Raw genomic sequence first — 14,322 nt, forward strand, 5'->3', positions numbered from 1 at the left:
GAAACAAAAGTTTCACAAAACATTACTTACATGTGATAAAATCTTTTTTTCTTTTCTTTTTTTTTTTTTTTTTGCCTTTTTTCTAGGGCCGCTCCCTCGGCATATGGAGGTTCCCAGGCTAGGGATCTAATCAGAGCTGTAGCCACCGGCCTATGCCACAGCCACAGCAACTCGGGATCCGAGCCGCATCTGCGACCCACACCACAGCTCACAGCAACACCGGATCGTTAACCCACTGAGCAAGGGCAGGGATCCAACCCAAAACCTCATGGTTCCTAGTCAGATTCGTTAACCACTGCACCACGATGGGAACTGCTTTTCTATTTTTTTTTTCTTAAAATGCAGATTACAATCTACCAATGGGCACAACCTACTAAAGCCATTTCTATGGCCATTATTAACTCACCCTCCATAGTACCACTTATCCTCATAAAATGTAAATCTGACTATTACTCACTGCTTAAAATATTTAAAAGTTCCCTCTGCTTTATCTTTGTTTGTTTTTGCTTTTCTTAGGGCCATATCCTCAAAATATGGAAGTTCCCAGGCTAGGTGTCGAATCGGAGCTACACCACAGCTCAAAGCAACGCCAGATCCCTGACCCTTTGACCGAGGCCAGAGATCAAACCTGCATCCTCACCGATTCTCGTCAGGTTTGTTTCTGCTTCACAACAGGCACTCCCTGCTTTAATCTAGTTAAAAAGGTTGTTTTTTTTTTCCCCCCTGTAATTCATTCATTCATTCAGCAACGATTTATTTAGAATCTAATATATGCTAGGCATTCTGCTAAGCCTTGGAAGGCACTGGCATACAGGTCCAACGTGGCTCCTAACATTATGAAGTTTCCAATCCAGCCAAGACACTCATTACATAAATATTTCATACTCTTTTGAGTGTTCTTATCCACCTCTCCAATTTAATTCATCCTCCACTTTTACCATATTGCTGTAACTATTCTGATCTGTACACAGATCCTGGCAAAATCCCCTCTTTGGACATCCTGGCCTTTGTCCAGGATGTTCCTCCTGAATGCAATACCTTAAGCATCTCACAAATTTCTTCTCAGCCCTCAAGAGTCTCCTCCTCTATAAACAGTTCCCTGGCCTCCTTTCCACACCCCTTTGGTCATCATGTCTATCTCTTGTCATCATGAACAGGTCACATCCCTCTATTAGAGTGCTGATCACATTGTTCTGTGACTATTTTTGGCAGCACCTGCAGCATGAGGAAGTTCCGGGACCAGGGATCAAACCCGTGCCCAACAGTGTCAATGCTAAATCGTCAGACCACCAGAGAACTCCTATGACTACTTTTTTTTTTTTAGGGCCATAGCCAAGGCAAATGGAGGTTCCCAGGCTAGGGGTCTAACTGAAGTTGTACCTACTGGCCTACACCACAGCAACACAGGATCCTTAACCCACTGAGCAAGGCCAAACCTACATCCTCATGGATGCTAGTCAGATTTGTTAACCGCTGAGCCGCGATGGGAACTCCTATGACCACTTTTTAAGATGTCAGCCTTGCCTAGACTGAGCTACTGTTGTACCCACAGCAGTTTGTTCATCACAGAATGAGTGAATGTATAATTTTGTATGGGTCAATAACTCCATTATTGATTACTCAGTTGACCCTTGTTTGAAAACGTACATTTTTCTAGATTTTACAGTACAAATATAGTTTTAGAACTTCCTTCTTAAAGTCTAATTTCAACATATGGATGTTTTCCTTCATTAAAAATCTCAGCAGCAGCCAGTCTAACCTGAGATATTTGTCTTGAAATTGACCCAATGAATATTCTCCATTCAATAACTACTCTGGCAAGTAAAAGCGTGCAGGATTTCCAAAATCAATACATTAGGTCAGTGTCTGAGGCACAGCGAGGTTCACAACAGGCAAAACAGTGTAACACCACGTGTTTTCATTTCTCAGTGCTAATCACTTCTGATGTGAAGATAAAACTGTCAGACGCCATCAATGTTTACCATCTCCCTCCACCCAACAGAAGGCTTTACTTTCTCCTTTTCAAATAATTTCAGCAAACTTTGGTAGAGAAGAATGATTTTTTAAACAAGAAACTTTTAAATAGGTCATTGTTATATAAGAGTAATAAAGAACACATTCTGAATTCATTCGGGGAATATTCTAAAGTTCTCTGTCCACTTTACCTCTTATCACTTTCCAGGTTAAGACTTAAGATTTCCCAAAGTATACTTTTAGGTTTCAATCTTTGGGGGAAGTCTCGATTTTTCACAATTCCATTACCCATCAATGTCTTGATTCATTTCCGCTGCTACTAGCCGAGTTCAAATCTGAAAAAGTCTAACTAAGGGGCTCTGAGACTAGCTATGGGACCTGGGCAATTTCTACTACTCACCATATGAAAATATGAAGACCTACACCTCAGGGTCATAGTAAGTACAAATGAAATAGTATTCAGGAGAGGGCCTGGCATCAAGCAGGAGCTAATCAACTGTAAGGAACCTTCTTTTCTCTCTCTCTCCTCCCCTCTCCAGTCCTCCATCTTCGACTTCACAGCAGACTCATACTGAACCGTTAATGGGATCTCCTTACTAACCCAAGTAGAATCCCTCCAAAACTTCCCTACAGCCTAGGACAGGGGTTCTCAAAATGTGGTCCCCAGACTGGCAGCAGCTCCATCAACTGAGAACTGATAAGAAAGGGAGATTCTCATGCTCCATACCTCCTGAACCAGAAACTCTGGAGGCAGGGTCAAGTCTGCCAGCTGATGGTGATATATGCTCAAGTTTGAGAACCACTGCCTGAGGATAAAGTCCTGTGTGGTATTGAAGGGTTTCTCAAACCAGTCTTCTTCTACTTACTGCACTTCTCAGACCTCTCCTAGGGTTTACTCAGTATCTTACCATCTTCCAAACCTGCTGCTTACTTTCCCAATTGAAATTTTACTCGCCTGCTACATCCTTCCTCACCATGACCCCTCTCCTATTCAACCCAGGTTCAACCCACTGTTTTCTTAAATCCCTTCCTGACTATCATGGTTTCTAGGTTTTCCTCTTTTTAATCCAAATTATTTTTGAGTACTCAGGTGATAATCTGCAGAGGTCATAATCTGGTTGTTCCTGGCCCACAGAGGGTGTGCGAGTTCAAAACTAAATTGGTTGCCAGTAACATTAAAAATCAAGAAAAGGGAGTTCCTGTCGTGGCGCAGTGGTTGACGAATCCAACTAGGAACCATGAGGTTGCGGGTTCTATCCCTGCCCTTGCTCAGTGGGTTAGGGATCCGGCGTTGCCTTGAGCTGTGGTGTAGGTCGCAGACGCAGCTCGGGTCCCGCGTTGCTGTGGCTCTGGTGTAGGCTGGCGGCTACAGCTCCGATTAGACCCCTAGCCTGGGAACTTCCATATGCTACAGGAGTGGCCCTAGAAAAGGCAAGAAGACAAAAAAAAAAAAAAAAAAAAAAGTCAAGTCACAAAAAACACAGATTTGGGGGCTGTGCTGGACAAAATGTGATCTGTGTATGAGAGCGCCACATTCCTACACCACAACAATCAGCTGAGGGGCAAAGTCTCAACCACTTACCAGCACCTTCCACACCAAATGTAGGCTTTTAGGCGTCTTAAAATACCTCAAACTCTAACTTACATTTCTTAGTTACATGTAACTTTTCAAGTTTCTTTTGTCCTTCCTCACAGACTACAGTGTTTAAAACAACTGAACCGTCCTGACCTTTTTTCTTATTACCTTGAATACAAAACGTTACTACATGAAAGAATATTCTGGACACTGTACACTTCAAAACAATTGGGAATCTGCACAGGTTTTCAAGAAACCTTTGACTTTCTACAAACTTGGAAAAGCTATAGTACTGTTTATTTTCCAAAGAATATGTATTAGGACACAACTCTCAAGGTAATAAGAAATTTTACATGCTATTTTGGCTGAGGTTGTCTTTCATGTTTTAATGAGAAAGGCAAATTATTTGAATCCAGTACGTTTGCTAGAAGAGACCAAGCCCACGCCTGGCACAGTATTTGACAGAACATAGATGCTGTTTGTGACTTGGAGTTTGAACTCTACTTTTATATCCCGGATTTGATTCCATTAAAAAAAAAAAAAAAAAAAGAGTTTTAATTTCACTCTTTGGTAGTGGCTACACATGACTATCGCTGCCTTTTTCCGACCCAGCCTCTGGTTCACCATTCGCCAAGCTTGGCAGCGGCAAAGTACCAGCCACCTTACCAAAACTGCCTTAATGTGACACAAGGGAAAACACACAAACCTGCCCCAAGTGATAAAATACTCTCAAACGCTGTTTAGAGAATTTCCTTTTTAAGGAGAAAACAAAACCAACCTTCCCTTTGAACCCAGTTTGCCGACGGCCTGCTCGTCCACATCCTGCCCAAACCCCCATCATCCACCTCAATAGTCTCCTCCTCCTTCCCCCGCCCCAAATCCTGCAGGGGGCGCCCCGGACGCCGAGATGGCCCCCCGGCCGGCGGCCCGTGGCGGGAACCCGGCCTTGACTCGCGACGCCGCACTAAGACTTCCCTGTAACTCACCCTCTCGAGGCCGCGGAAGTGCGGCCCCGCCCCGCCCCTTCCGCCGGACCTGTTCGCCCCGCCCCCGCCCTCGCCGGTGCGCAGGCGCCGAGCTCACTGCTGGCGCGTGGACCCCGGGGAGCGGCTGGGGGCGGAGCGCCGAGGTACGGGGCGTGGCGTCTGTCCCGGTGGACGTGGCCGAGGGCTTTGGGCGTGTGGCGCGGGCTCTTGAACATGAAGACTTCCGGGGCTGCGGTGGGTGGGGAAGTCGACCGGCTGCCTCGTAGCGGAAAAGTGAGCGAGGCAGAACAGTTTACGGTCTTCACGGGTAGCTTTTTCGAGGGTAGGGTCCGTTCTCATGCTTGGCGAAGCCCGGGAGGTGGAGCCTGATCGCAGCCAGGCCCTTGCAGCCTGCGGCGGTCCGTGAACGCCGGCCTCTCCCTCATCTTCCAGTAAGCTTAGGTCTGAGGTGGAGGGCGAGGCATGGTATGTTTGACAAGCTGGAGAAATAAGGGGACTCAGACTTCGCAAAGCAGTTACCAACCTGTTGGAGTAAATGCTCAACGTTCAGCTTAAATGTAACTCAAGTTTTTAAAGCTTGGCGTAGTCTTTCACGGTTGAAAGACTAGCAGTTTTTTCTCTTGAAAGTTACCCATTCGTATTGATTAATATTTCCTAACCTGTACCCGGAGCCAGGACCCATGCTCACAGCCATCGCAAAGTCGCAAAGGGGGAAGAAGGTGAAAACCAACATGCTTAAGATTTGCGACCAGAATGGTAACTCATTTTTTTGGAAACCCTGTTAGATCCTGTAATAATTATTATCACCTGAATTTAATTGAGTTCTAGGACTTTTAGGAAAAACCGATGTCTCCCAAATCTTTGCTGTAATGTAATAAAGACAGCATCACTAGGCAATAGCAAGGATCAAATTACGGAGAATAAAAATATATGCTAGTATAATATTATGCTAATATTATAATTACTATCTGGAGCCAAGACCTCAGTCTTCATATGTGATTTGCGTAATTGCATACATTTGGGAGGGGTTAGACCTTATTTGATACGAGTTGACACTTATTGAATATAGAGCAATAAAAAGTGAATTGTCTTCCTTAACATCTTTATTGTTTGGACTAAAAGACCACTACTTTTATCTCAGAGTAGTTGTAGACCCAAGAAAAATCACTTGTAGAAAATAAAAAGAGGGTCTAGTGGAATGAATGCATGGAGCAGTCAGACCTGGTTTCGAATAACAGCTCCTGAACACAGTAAATGCAATAAAGATAGAATTTGGGAGATGTTACTTCCTTTTTTTAACCTGGGGCTACTCATCTGTACAATGTTTCTGTGGGGTTTTTTGGTGTCAAATTTTAGGAAAGTTCAATTTTTATTACTTATGGAAATGAAGTTTGTAATTTAAAAACAATTTTTGTTTTCCCTTTTTAACCTTTAAGGCTGCACCTGCAGCATATGGAAGTTCCCAGGCTAGGGGTGGAATCTGAGCTGCAGCTGCTGGCCTATGCCATTACCATAGCAATGTGGGATTTGAGCCTAGTCTGTGACCTACACCACAGCTCACAGCAATGCTGGATCCTTAACCCACTGAGCAAGGCCAGGGATCGAACTTGCATCTTCATGGATACTGGTCAGGTTCTTTACTGCTGAGCCACAACAGGAACTCCTAGAAATGATTTTTAATCCTGCTTTTCACCCTACAAACTCTTTATAAACATTTTAGTGCATTTCACTTTTTTTTTTTCCTTATTCAGGCATTCCCTAAACTGTGTTCTCTGAAACATCAGGCCTCTGCAAAATGTTAATAGCTGCTTCGTGGAAAAAATTTACAGCATCAATACTGAGGAAAACACAAATTATTGGAAGTACACCGGTATAGCATTCTTGCCAAAATGTTTGGCCTGAATCTGTGAAGAAACACTCAGATAAATTCAGGATGTGATTTTCATGGACTTTTCAGGAATGTCAGTATCATGAAAGGCAAACAACAAAAGACAGAAGGACTGATCATCATTAATGGTAATCATGAATTAGAATTATGGATTTTTTACAGGACATTTTTTGGACAATTGGGAAAATGTGGAAGCATATACTTATGGAAGCATAATAGTTAAATTGACTTATATTTCTATAGTATTATAATTATTAGAAGAATGTTTTTGGAGTTCCTGTTGTGGTCAGCAGTCATGAACCTGACTAGTATCCATGAGGACTCTGGTTTGATCTCTGGTCTTGCTCAGCAGGCTATAGATCCAGTGTTGACATGAGCTGTGGTGTAGATCGCAGACAAGGCTTGGACCTGGCATTGCTGTGGCTGTGGTGTAGGCCAGCAGCTGCATCTCCAAGTCAACCCCTAGCCTGGGAACTTTCATATGCCAGGTGTGTGGCCCTTAAAAAGAAAAAAAAAAAATGGAGTTCCCGTCGTGGCTCAGTGGTTAACGAATCTGACTAAGAACCATGAGGTTGTGGGTTCGATCCCTGGCCTTGCTCGGTGGGTTAAGGATCCGGCATTGCCGTGAGCTGTGGTGTAGGTCGTAGATGTGGCTTGGATCCTCTGTTGCTGTGGCTCTGGCGTAGGCCGGTGTCTACAGCTCTGATTAGACCCCTAGCCTGGGAACCTCCATATGCCGCAGGATCAGCCCAAGAAAATGGCAAAAAGACAAAAAAAAAAAAAAAAAAAAAAAAAAATGAAAGCTTTGGTTCTTAGGAGATGCATGCTAAAATATTTAGGGTGAGGTCATGATATTTGCAGACTACTTTCAGATAGTCCAGGCCAAAAGAAAAAGTGTCTGCTGGGAGGAAATATGGTGCTGTGTTAATTATGGTTCTTTCAAATTTTCTGTAGGTTTGAAATATTCAGGATTAAGAAGTTGGGGAAAAGGTAGGTAACAACTATCTTTAAAAAAATGTATTGGTTATGTTTATAAGAAAATGCAGAATTCATTTATGTACATAGTTTTCTTATAATCTGACCTTGAAAAATAGTGTACCATATTTAAGAACTATAGGAAATCATTTGAGAAATGATCTCATTCTTAAAATTATAATATTGAACCTGTACACTGAGGTCCATTTGACAACCAAATTAATGTTAATGTATACTATTTCCCCTGCTCTATATTCTGCATTAGAATTTTAACATAAATGCATTCTTGGAATCTGTCAATCATTTTTTGAATGTTTCTTTATGCCTGCAAATATATACTGAGTGACTGCTGTGTGCCAGCCGCTATAGTAGGTTGTGGAGATACCTGTCATCAATTCAGATAAAATCTCTGCCCGCACAAAACTTATATTGAGGGATCAAGAAGAAACAGTAAATAAGCAATACATATCAAATGATTATAAGTGCTATGTAGAATAATAAACTAGAGATTAAAGGTTAAGGAGTGCCAGGTAAAAATGGGCATATATTTTATGTAGGGTGGCCAAAGAAGAACTCACTGAGGTGACCTTTCCTTTTTCTGGCTACACCTGCAGCACGTGGAAGTTCCCAGGCCAGGGATTATTCTGTGCCACAGCAGTGACAATGCTGGATCCTTAATTCACTGAGCCGCCAGGGAACTCCTGAGAAGGTGACTTTTGGGCAGAAGCCTGAAGACTGAAGAAAGCGAGGAGTGAGCTGTGGGTGTCTAATGAAAGCACATGTGGAGAACATAGTAACTGTTAGCTATTACTACTGTATTCATTTTCTACTGCTGTTGTAAAAAAATTACCATAAATTTACTAGTTTAAAAGATCACAAAGGAGTTCCCCTTTTGGCTCAGTGGTTAAGAAACCTGACTAGGATCCATGAGACACAGGTTCGATCCCTGGCCTTGCTCAGTGGCTTAAGGATCCTGGTGTCAGTAGCAGACACAGCTCGGATCCTGTGTTGCTGTGGCTGTGGGGTAGGCCGGCAGCTTCAGCTTTGATTTGACCCGTAGCCTGGGAATCTCGATATACTGTGGGTGCAGCCCTAAAAAGACTAAAGCCAAAAAAAAAAAAAAAAAAAAAAATCACAAATACAGGTAAAGTTCTGCAGGTCTGAAGTCTAGCACTGGCTCACTGGGTGAAATAATAATGTCAGCTGACTGCATTCCTTCCAGCTGACAGGTTCTGGGGGAGAATCTGTTGCGTTGCCTTTTCCTAATTCTAGAGGCCACTTATATTCCTTCGCCTATGGCCCCTTTCATTTCAAAGCCAGTAATATTAGTCAGAGACTTCATAGATTAAAGAATTTTAAGGATTCAAGTGATTAATTTAGGCCTATCCGTATCTCTCATCTCAAGGTTCTTAACCTTAATCATATCTGCAAAGTCTCTTTTTCCTCATAAGTTAAATTATTCACAGATTCTGGTGATTAGGCTGTGGACGCCTGCCCCAGTCCACCCTCTGGCTCCCAAAGATTCATGTCTGTTCATGTGTAAAGTCTAGTCACCCCCTCTCTTGGTTCCCGGATTTTCAGCCCATTACATCTCATTTATATCTCAAAAATCCCAGATATCATCTAAATCTAAATTGGGTATAGGTGAGTATAATCCATGCTGGGGCACAAGTCCCTTTCCATTGTAGACCAGAGAAACTAGAAAACAAGTTCTCTGCTCTCAAAATACAATGGAGGAGGAGACACAGGAAAGCAGTGATAGCCATTCCCATTCAAAGAGGGAAGGAAAAAAGTCACCCAGCCGATTTCAAATCCAACCTGGCAGTCTCCATGCAGTTTCAAGGCCTAGGACTGACCCTCTATGGCTCTTGGTTTAGCTCTCTGCACTCAAGGCATTACCTTCTGGGGCCCCTAGAATTCAGGTGTGGATGTCTTTGAGGGGCCATTATTCTATCACAATCACAGTTATCAAATTTAGTTTTATTTTTTACTCATCTTCGTTTAGAAGTGGTTCTTCAGTTCTTAAGTTTCTCCATTAGCACCAGTCAGGTGGTTACTTACCTTTACACAAATATGTAGTCAGTACCAGAGGAGCTCACCATTTTCAGGAACTTTATTATATATCATTTCATGGTAAATGCAAATAAGCCATCTAATTTCTCTTGGATAGAAAGGAATACACTCCCATTTTTATACACAGATCATATTTTCCTTATATGCAGTTAATTTATTCTGGAATTAGTGATTTCTTTCAGGTCCAAGGGTGCCTATGTTATGTTTCATTATGGGATAGGCAAAGTTTTACAACTTCCAGGGTCATCATTCTTGCCCTTTAAGCACACTGGAAACCCATTTCTGCCTCCCAGCAGGTGGCAGCAAATCAATGCTCGATAAAGTGCTGTAAAATCACTGTGATTTTCTTGTCCTAGTAACCATTCTTGGATGTTGCCGACTGGCTTTTCTTAGCTAGAAAAGCAAAAAGAATATTGCTGCCAGATTATAGGAATTTATATCAATTTATCAACTAGTTGGGAGAGTATATTTATGTAACAATTTTATTATATTGGTATATTAATATTGTTCCTTGCTTGTCTCTTACACAACCAAAAATCCATTGTAAGTAGTTCCATTGGAATAATACTCAATAATGCCCCTATGTTATCTTCATAGCTAAACTGCAACAATGTTCTCTATAGCCATTAATGGGCCTATATCCATCAATACTGCACAGCATTTTAAAATTTATGAGATATAAATAAAGTATTCTTAGAGGAAATTTTTATAGCTTTTTCATTCCTTTATTAAGAAGGAAGAGTTAATGATCTAAGTCAAGGTCAGCAAAATTATCCACAGGCCACTTTCGGGCAGAGCCTACTTTGGTACGCTATAGAGCTCTGAACAAAATTAATCAAAAAGTAAAGAGACAGGGAGTTCCCGTTGTGGCTCAATGGTAACGAACCTGACTAGTATCCATGACAATGTGGGTTGGATCCCTGGCCTTGTTCAGTGTGTTAGGGATCTGGCATTGCTCTAAGCTGTGGTGTAGGTCATAGACGTAGCTTAGATCTGACGTGGCTGTGGCTGTGGCCTAGGCCGGCAGCTACAGCTCTGATTCAGTCCCTAGCCTGGCAACTTCCATACGATGCAGGTGTAGCCATAAATACATACATACATACATACATACGTACATACGTACATACATACGACCAGTACCTAGAATGAAAGATCATTAAAGATCCCATAGACATTAAAACACTGATTCTCAGAGCTGTTTTTGTCCCTAAGAGCATTTGGCTGTGTCTAGAGATCTTTTTTGTTGTCACACTATCAGCACTCAGTGGGTAGCAGTCAGGGTTATTGCTGAACACTCGACAACTGCACAGGTCTGTCTCCCACAGCAGTTTTCTTGCCCAGATATAAACAGTAGTGAGGCTGAAAAATTCTACTTAAAATCGTAAAAGGAGGATATTCTAAACAAGTTTAGGTCAATAAAATTTGGTAACTTAGAATAAATGGACAAATGCCTTGAAAAACAAAACTCACCAAAACAGACTCAGAAGAAATAGAAAATCTGAGTAGTTGTACATTTATTACAGCATTTGAATTCATAACTAAAAACCACTTTACAAAGAAAACTTCAGATCCAGATGCCTTCACTGGTGAATTCCATCAACATTTATAGAACACACAATGTCAATCTTATATAAATTCTTTGAGAAAATAGAGAAGAGAATACTCTCCAACAAATGTTATGATAATGACTAACCCTGATAGAAATATATGTCCAAGATGTTAGAAGAAAAAATTATGGAACAATATCATATCTATGAATGTAGGTGAAAAAATCCTATACAAAACACTAGTTAAGTTGGACACAGCAATACAACAAAAGTATAAAATACAATGGCCAGCTGGGATTTTCTCCAGAATGCAAGGTTTGTCCAAGATTTGATAAAGAATGTAATTGGAGTTCCCATTGTGGCTCAGTGGTTAACTAATCCGACTAAGAAACATGAGGTTGTGGGTTCGATCCCTGGCCTTGCTCAGTGGGTTAAGGATCCGGCATTGCCGTGAGCTGTGGTGTAGGTTGCAGAGGCGGCTCGGATCCCACGTTGCTGTGGCTCTGGTGTAGGCCAGCAGCTATAGCTCCAATTCAACCTCTAGCCTGGGACCCTCCATATGCCATGAGAGCAGCCCTAGAAAAGGCAAAAAGACCAAATAAATAAAGAATGTAATTTAATCAATTGATAAAGGAGAAAATTTTATGTTTTCATCTTGATAAGCTCAGAGAGCGATTTGACGCAATTTATTTTCAATTGATAGCAAAAACAGGGAGTTCCTGTCATGGCACAGCACAAACGAATCCGACTAGGAACCATGAGGTTTCGGGTTCGATCCCTGGCCTCGCTCAGTGGGTTAAGGATCTGGCGTTGCCATGAGCTGTGGTGTAGGTCACAGATGTGGCTTGGATCTGGCATGGCTGTGGCTGTGGTGTAGGCTGGCAGCTATAGCTCCGATTAGACCCCTAGCCTGGGAGCCTCCATTTGCCATGGTGCAACCCTAAAAAGACAAAAAAAAAAAAAAAAAAAAAAGAACAAAAACACAAAACAGGAAAGTAGAACTAACTTCATATTATAAAGACATCTGTAGCTACTGTAAGACCAATACCTACTGTCATGCTCAGTGTAAATTAGTCAATCCTAGGATTGGAAAGAAGGTGAGAATGTCTGCTCTCACCAGTTCTATTCAACTTTGTATTCAAGGTCCTAGATGGTATAATAGGCAGAAATTAACAAAAGAGGCATAAAGATTAGAAAACTGTATATTCACAAGGGTCTATGTAGAAAGGCTTTTTTTTCTTTTCTTTTCTTTTTTTTTTAGGACCACAGCATGGCATATAGAGGTTCTCAGGTGAGGGGTTGATTGGGAGCTGCATCTGTGACCTACACCACAGCTCACAGCAACCCTGGATCCTTAACCCACTGAGCAAGGCCAGGGATTGAACCTGCATCCTCGTGGATACCAGTCAGATTCGTTTCTGCTGAGCCACAATAGGAACTCAAAGGCCTATTTTTTTTAAACTATTACATTGATTGCCTTTAGATTAATAGATTGTCCATGAAGAAAATCAATCTGTTAAAATTAGTGAGCTCATAGGATAAAAGGTTAATATATAAAATCAATATTTCTGGGAGTTCCCATTGTGGTGCCATGGAAATGAATCCAACTAGGAACCATGAGGTTGTGGGTTCGATCCCTGGCCTTGCTCAGCGGGTCAGGGCTCCAGTGTTGCTGTGAGCTGTGGTGTAGGCCTGCGGCTACAGCTCCAATTAGACCCCTAGCCTGGGAACCTCTATATGCTGCGGGTGCGGCCCTAAAAAGACAAAAAAATATATATATGTATTTCTGTATGTTAGCAAGCAGCAATTAGAAAATAAAAATTTTAAATGTACCGTTTATAATAGTATTATAAATACCTAGGAACAGTTTTTAACGAAAGATATGCAAGAGCTGTGCTGTGAGGCTGCAAAATTTTGCTGATACGAAAGAAGGTCTAAGTCGATGGAAATGTATAACATATTTGTGCACACAGAACATACACCAAGAAAGACCATCATCGGGGCAAAAACACATCTCAGTTCATTTAGAAGGATTCAAACATGCAAAATTTGCTCTCTGGCCACATTGAAAATAAAATAGAAGTCAATGATAGATTTCTGGAAAATTCCCAAATCTCGATAATCAAAGGCATAGATTTTCTAGACTGCTTTCTTAGAAGTTCAATTGACACCGACCACATTTTTCTTCCCTGCACAGACAGTTGCATGATGTGGGAATTGATTATGGACGTAGTAATGCCCCTTTCTAACCGCCTGTGCTCAGCCAGCACCGTCCTGTGACTGGGAATGCTAGGATAGCTGTTAGGAATGTTGCACTGAAACAGAGTTAACAGCATATTTAAGATTCACGAAATCGTTCCCATTTCTTGTTTCCCTCACAGTCTGAAAATGCTGACGGAAAATCTGGGCATAAGACTATGGGTGTAGTTGACAAAACAGAAAATCTGTTCTTGGACAGCTTTTGATGAATTTAATAAGTAGGAAGATAATGAACACAGACTACATTTGCATAATAGCATAATGGGAAAACTTATTGAATGATGCTAACTCTCTGAGGAAACTGTAGTTTGGAAATTGAAGATAAGATTCTGGTCCTGGCAAGATTACCCATTTTATTTAACGGTGATGCATGGTTTTAAAGGGGGGAAGCCCCCACCTGCTTTATTCTCACTGATCTTAAGTATCTTTTCATCTTATTTTTCTGGTCAAAAATTAAAATTCATTTTTATTAGAAAATTTCCAACATCCATATTTGTCCCAAGAGTACCTTTTTTAAGGATGAATTTTATTTTTTAAGGCTGCACCTGCAGCACATGAAAGTTCCCAGGCTAGGGGTTGAACTGGAGCCCTAGCCACTGGCCTACGCCACAGCAACACAGGATCCGAGCTGTTTTTGACCTATGCCACAACTCACAGCAATGCCAGATCCTTAATCCACTGAGCAAGGCCAAGGATTGAACCTGTGTCTACATGGATTCATTTAGGTTCAGTCCACTGAGCCATGATGGGAACTCCCTTTTTCAAGGATTTGTAGAAATAAATATTTCTCTTTAATAGAACTTTGGAAGAATTGTGGGCTGTAAATCTTTATTTATATATTTATTTTTTTGTCTTTGTCCACCTGCCCTCCAGCAGTGACCTGAGCCATAGCAGTGGCAGCACTGGATCCTTAACCCACTGTGCCACAAGGGAACTCCTATAAATCACTTTTAATATTTAAGTTTTTTTCCACCTTGAAAAGGATTTTAGTTTACTCCCCCCATCAATATTGGTTAATTTAGCCAGATAATTTTTTTTTTTTTG

General features: G+C 41.6%; 1 protein-coding gene and 1 long non-coding RNA gene across 18 annotated transcripts in view; one reads left to right on the top strand and one right to left on the bottom strand.

Annotated features, from left to right (window-relative positions):
• Positions 1–4,567, bottom strand: part of LOC100523624 (methylmalonic aciduria type A protein, mitochondrial) — a 101,905-nt gene extending 97,338 nt beyond the window's left edge. For 4 of the 5 annotated variants that reach the window (XR_002346751.2, XR_014812856.1, XM_084972768.1 and 1 more), the window contains exon 1: positions 4,537–4,567. The gene's annotated coding sequence lies outside the window, so the exon portion shown is untranslated. Of the gene's footprint in view, positions 1–4,328 lie in introns of all 5 variants that reach the window. The other variant, XM_021101542.2, reaches the window with a different exon arrangement.
• Positions 4,568–4,779: 212 nt separating this feature from the next.
• Positions 4,780–14,322, top strand: part of LOC102165892 (uncharacterized) — a 108,066-nt gene continuing 98,523 nt past the window's right edge. For all 13 annotated transcript variants that reach the window (XR_014812863.1, XR_014812869.1, XR_002346753.2 and 10 more), the window contains exons 1-3: positions 4,780–5,292; positions 6,288–6,552; positions 7,379–7,414. This is a non-coding gene — a long non-coding RNA (uncharacterized LOC102165892). The remainder of the gene's footprint in view (positions 5,293–6,287; positions 6,553–7,378; positions 7,415–14,322) is intronic.

The sequence above is a fragment of the Sus scrofa genome, chromosome 8, assembly GCF_054392235.1.
Source record: "Sus scrofa isolate SSC_HxYL_T2T_F1_AM1 chromosome 8, Sscrofa_HxYL_maternal_Yorkshire_Landrace_v2.0, whole genome shotgun sequence".
NCBI classification, from domain to species: domain Eukaryota; kingdom Metazoa; phylum Chordata; class Mammalia; order Artiodactyla; family Suidae; genus Sus; species Sus scrofa.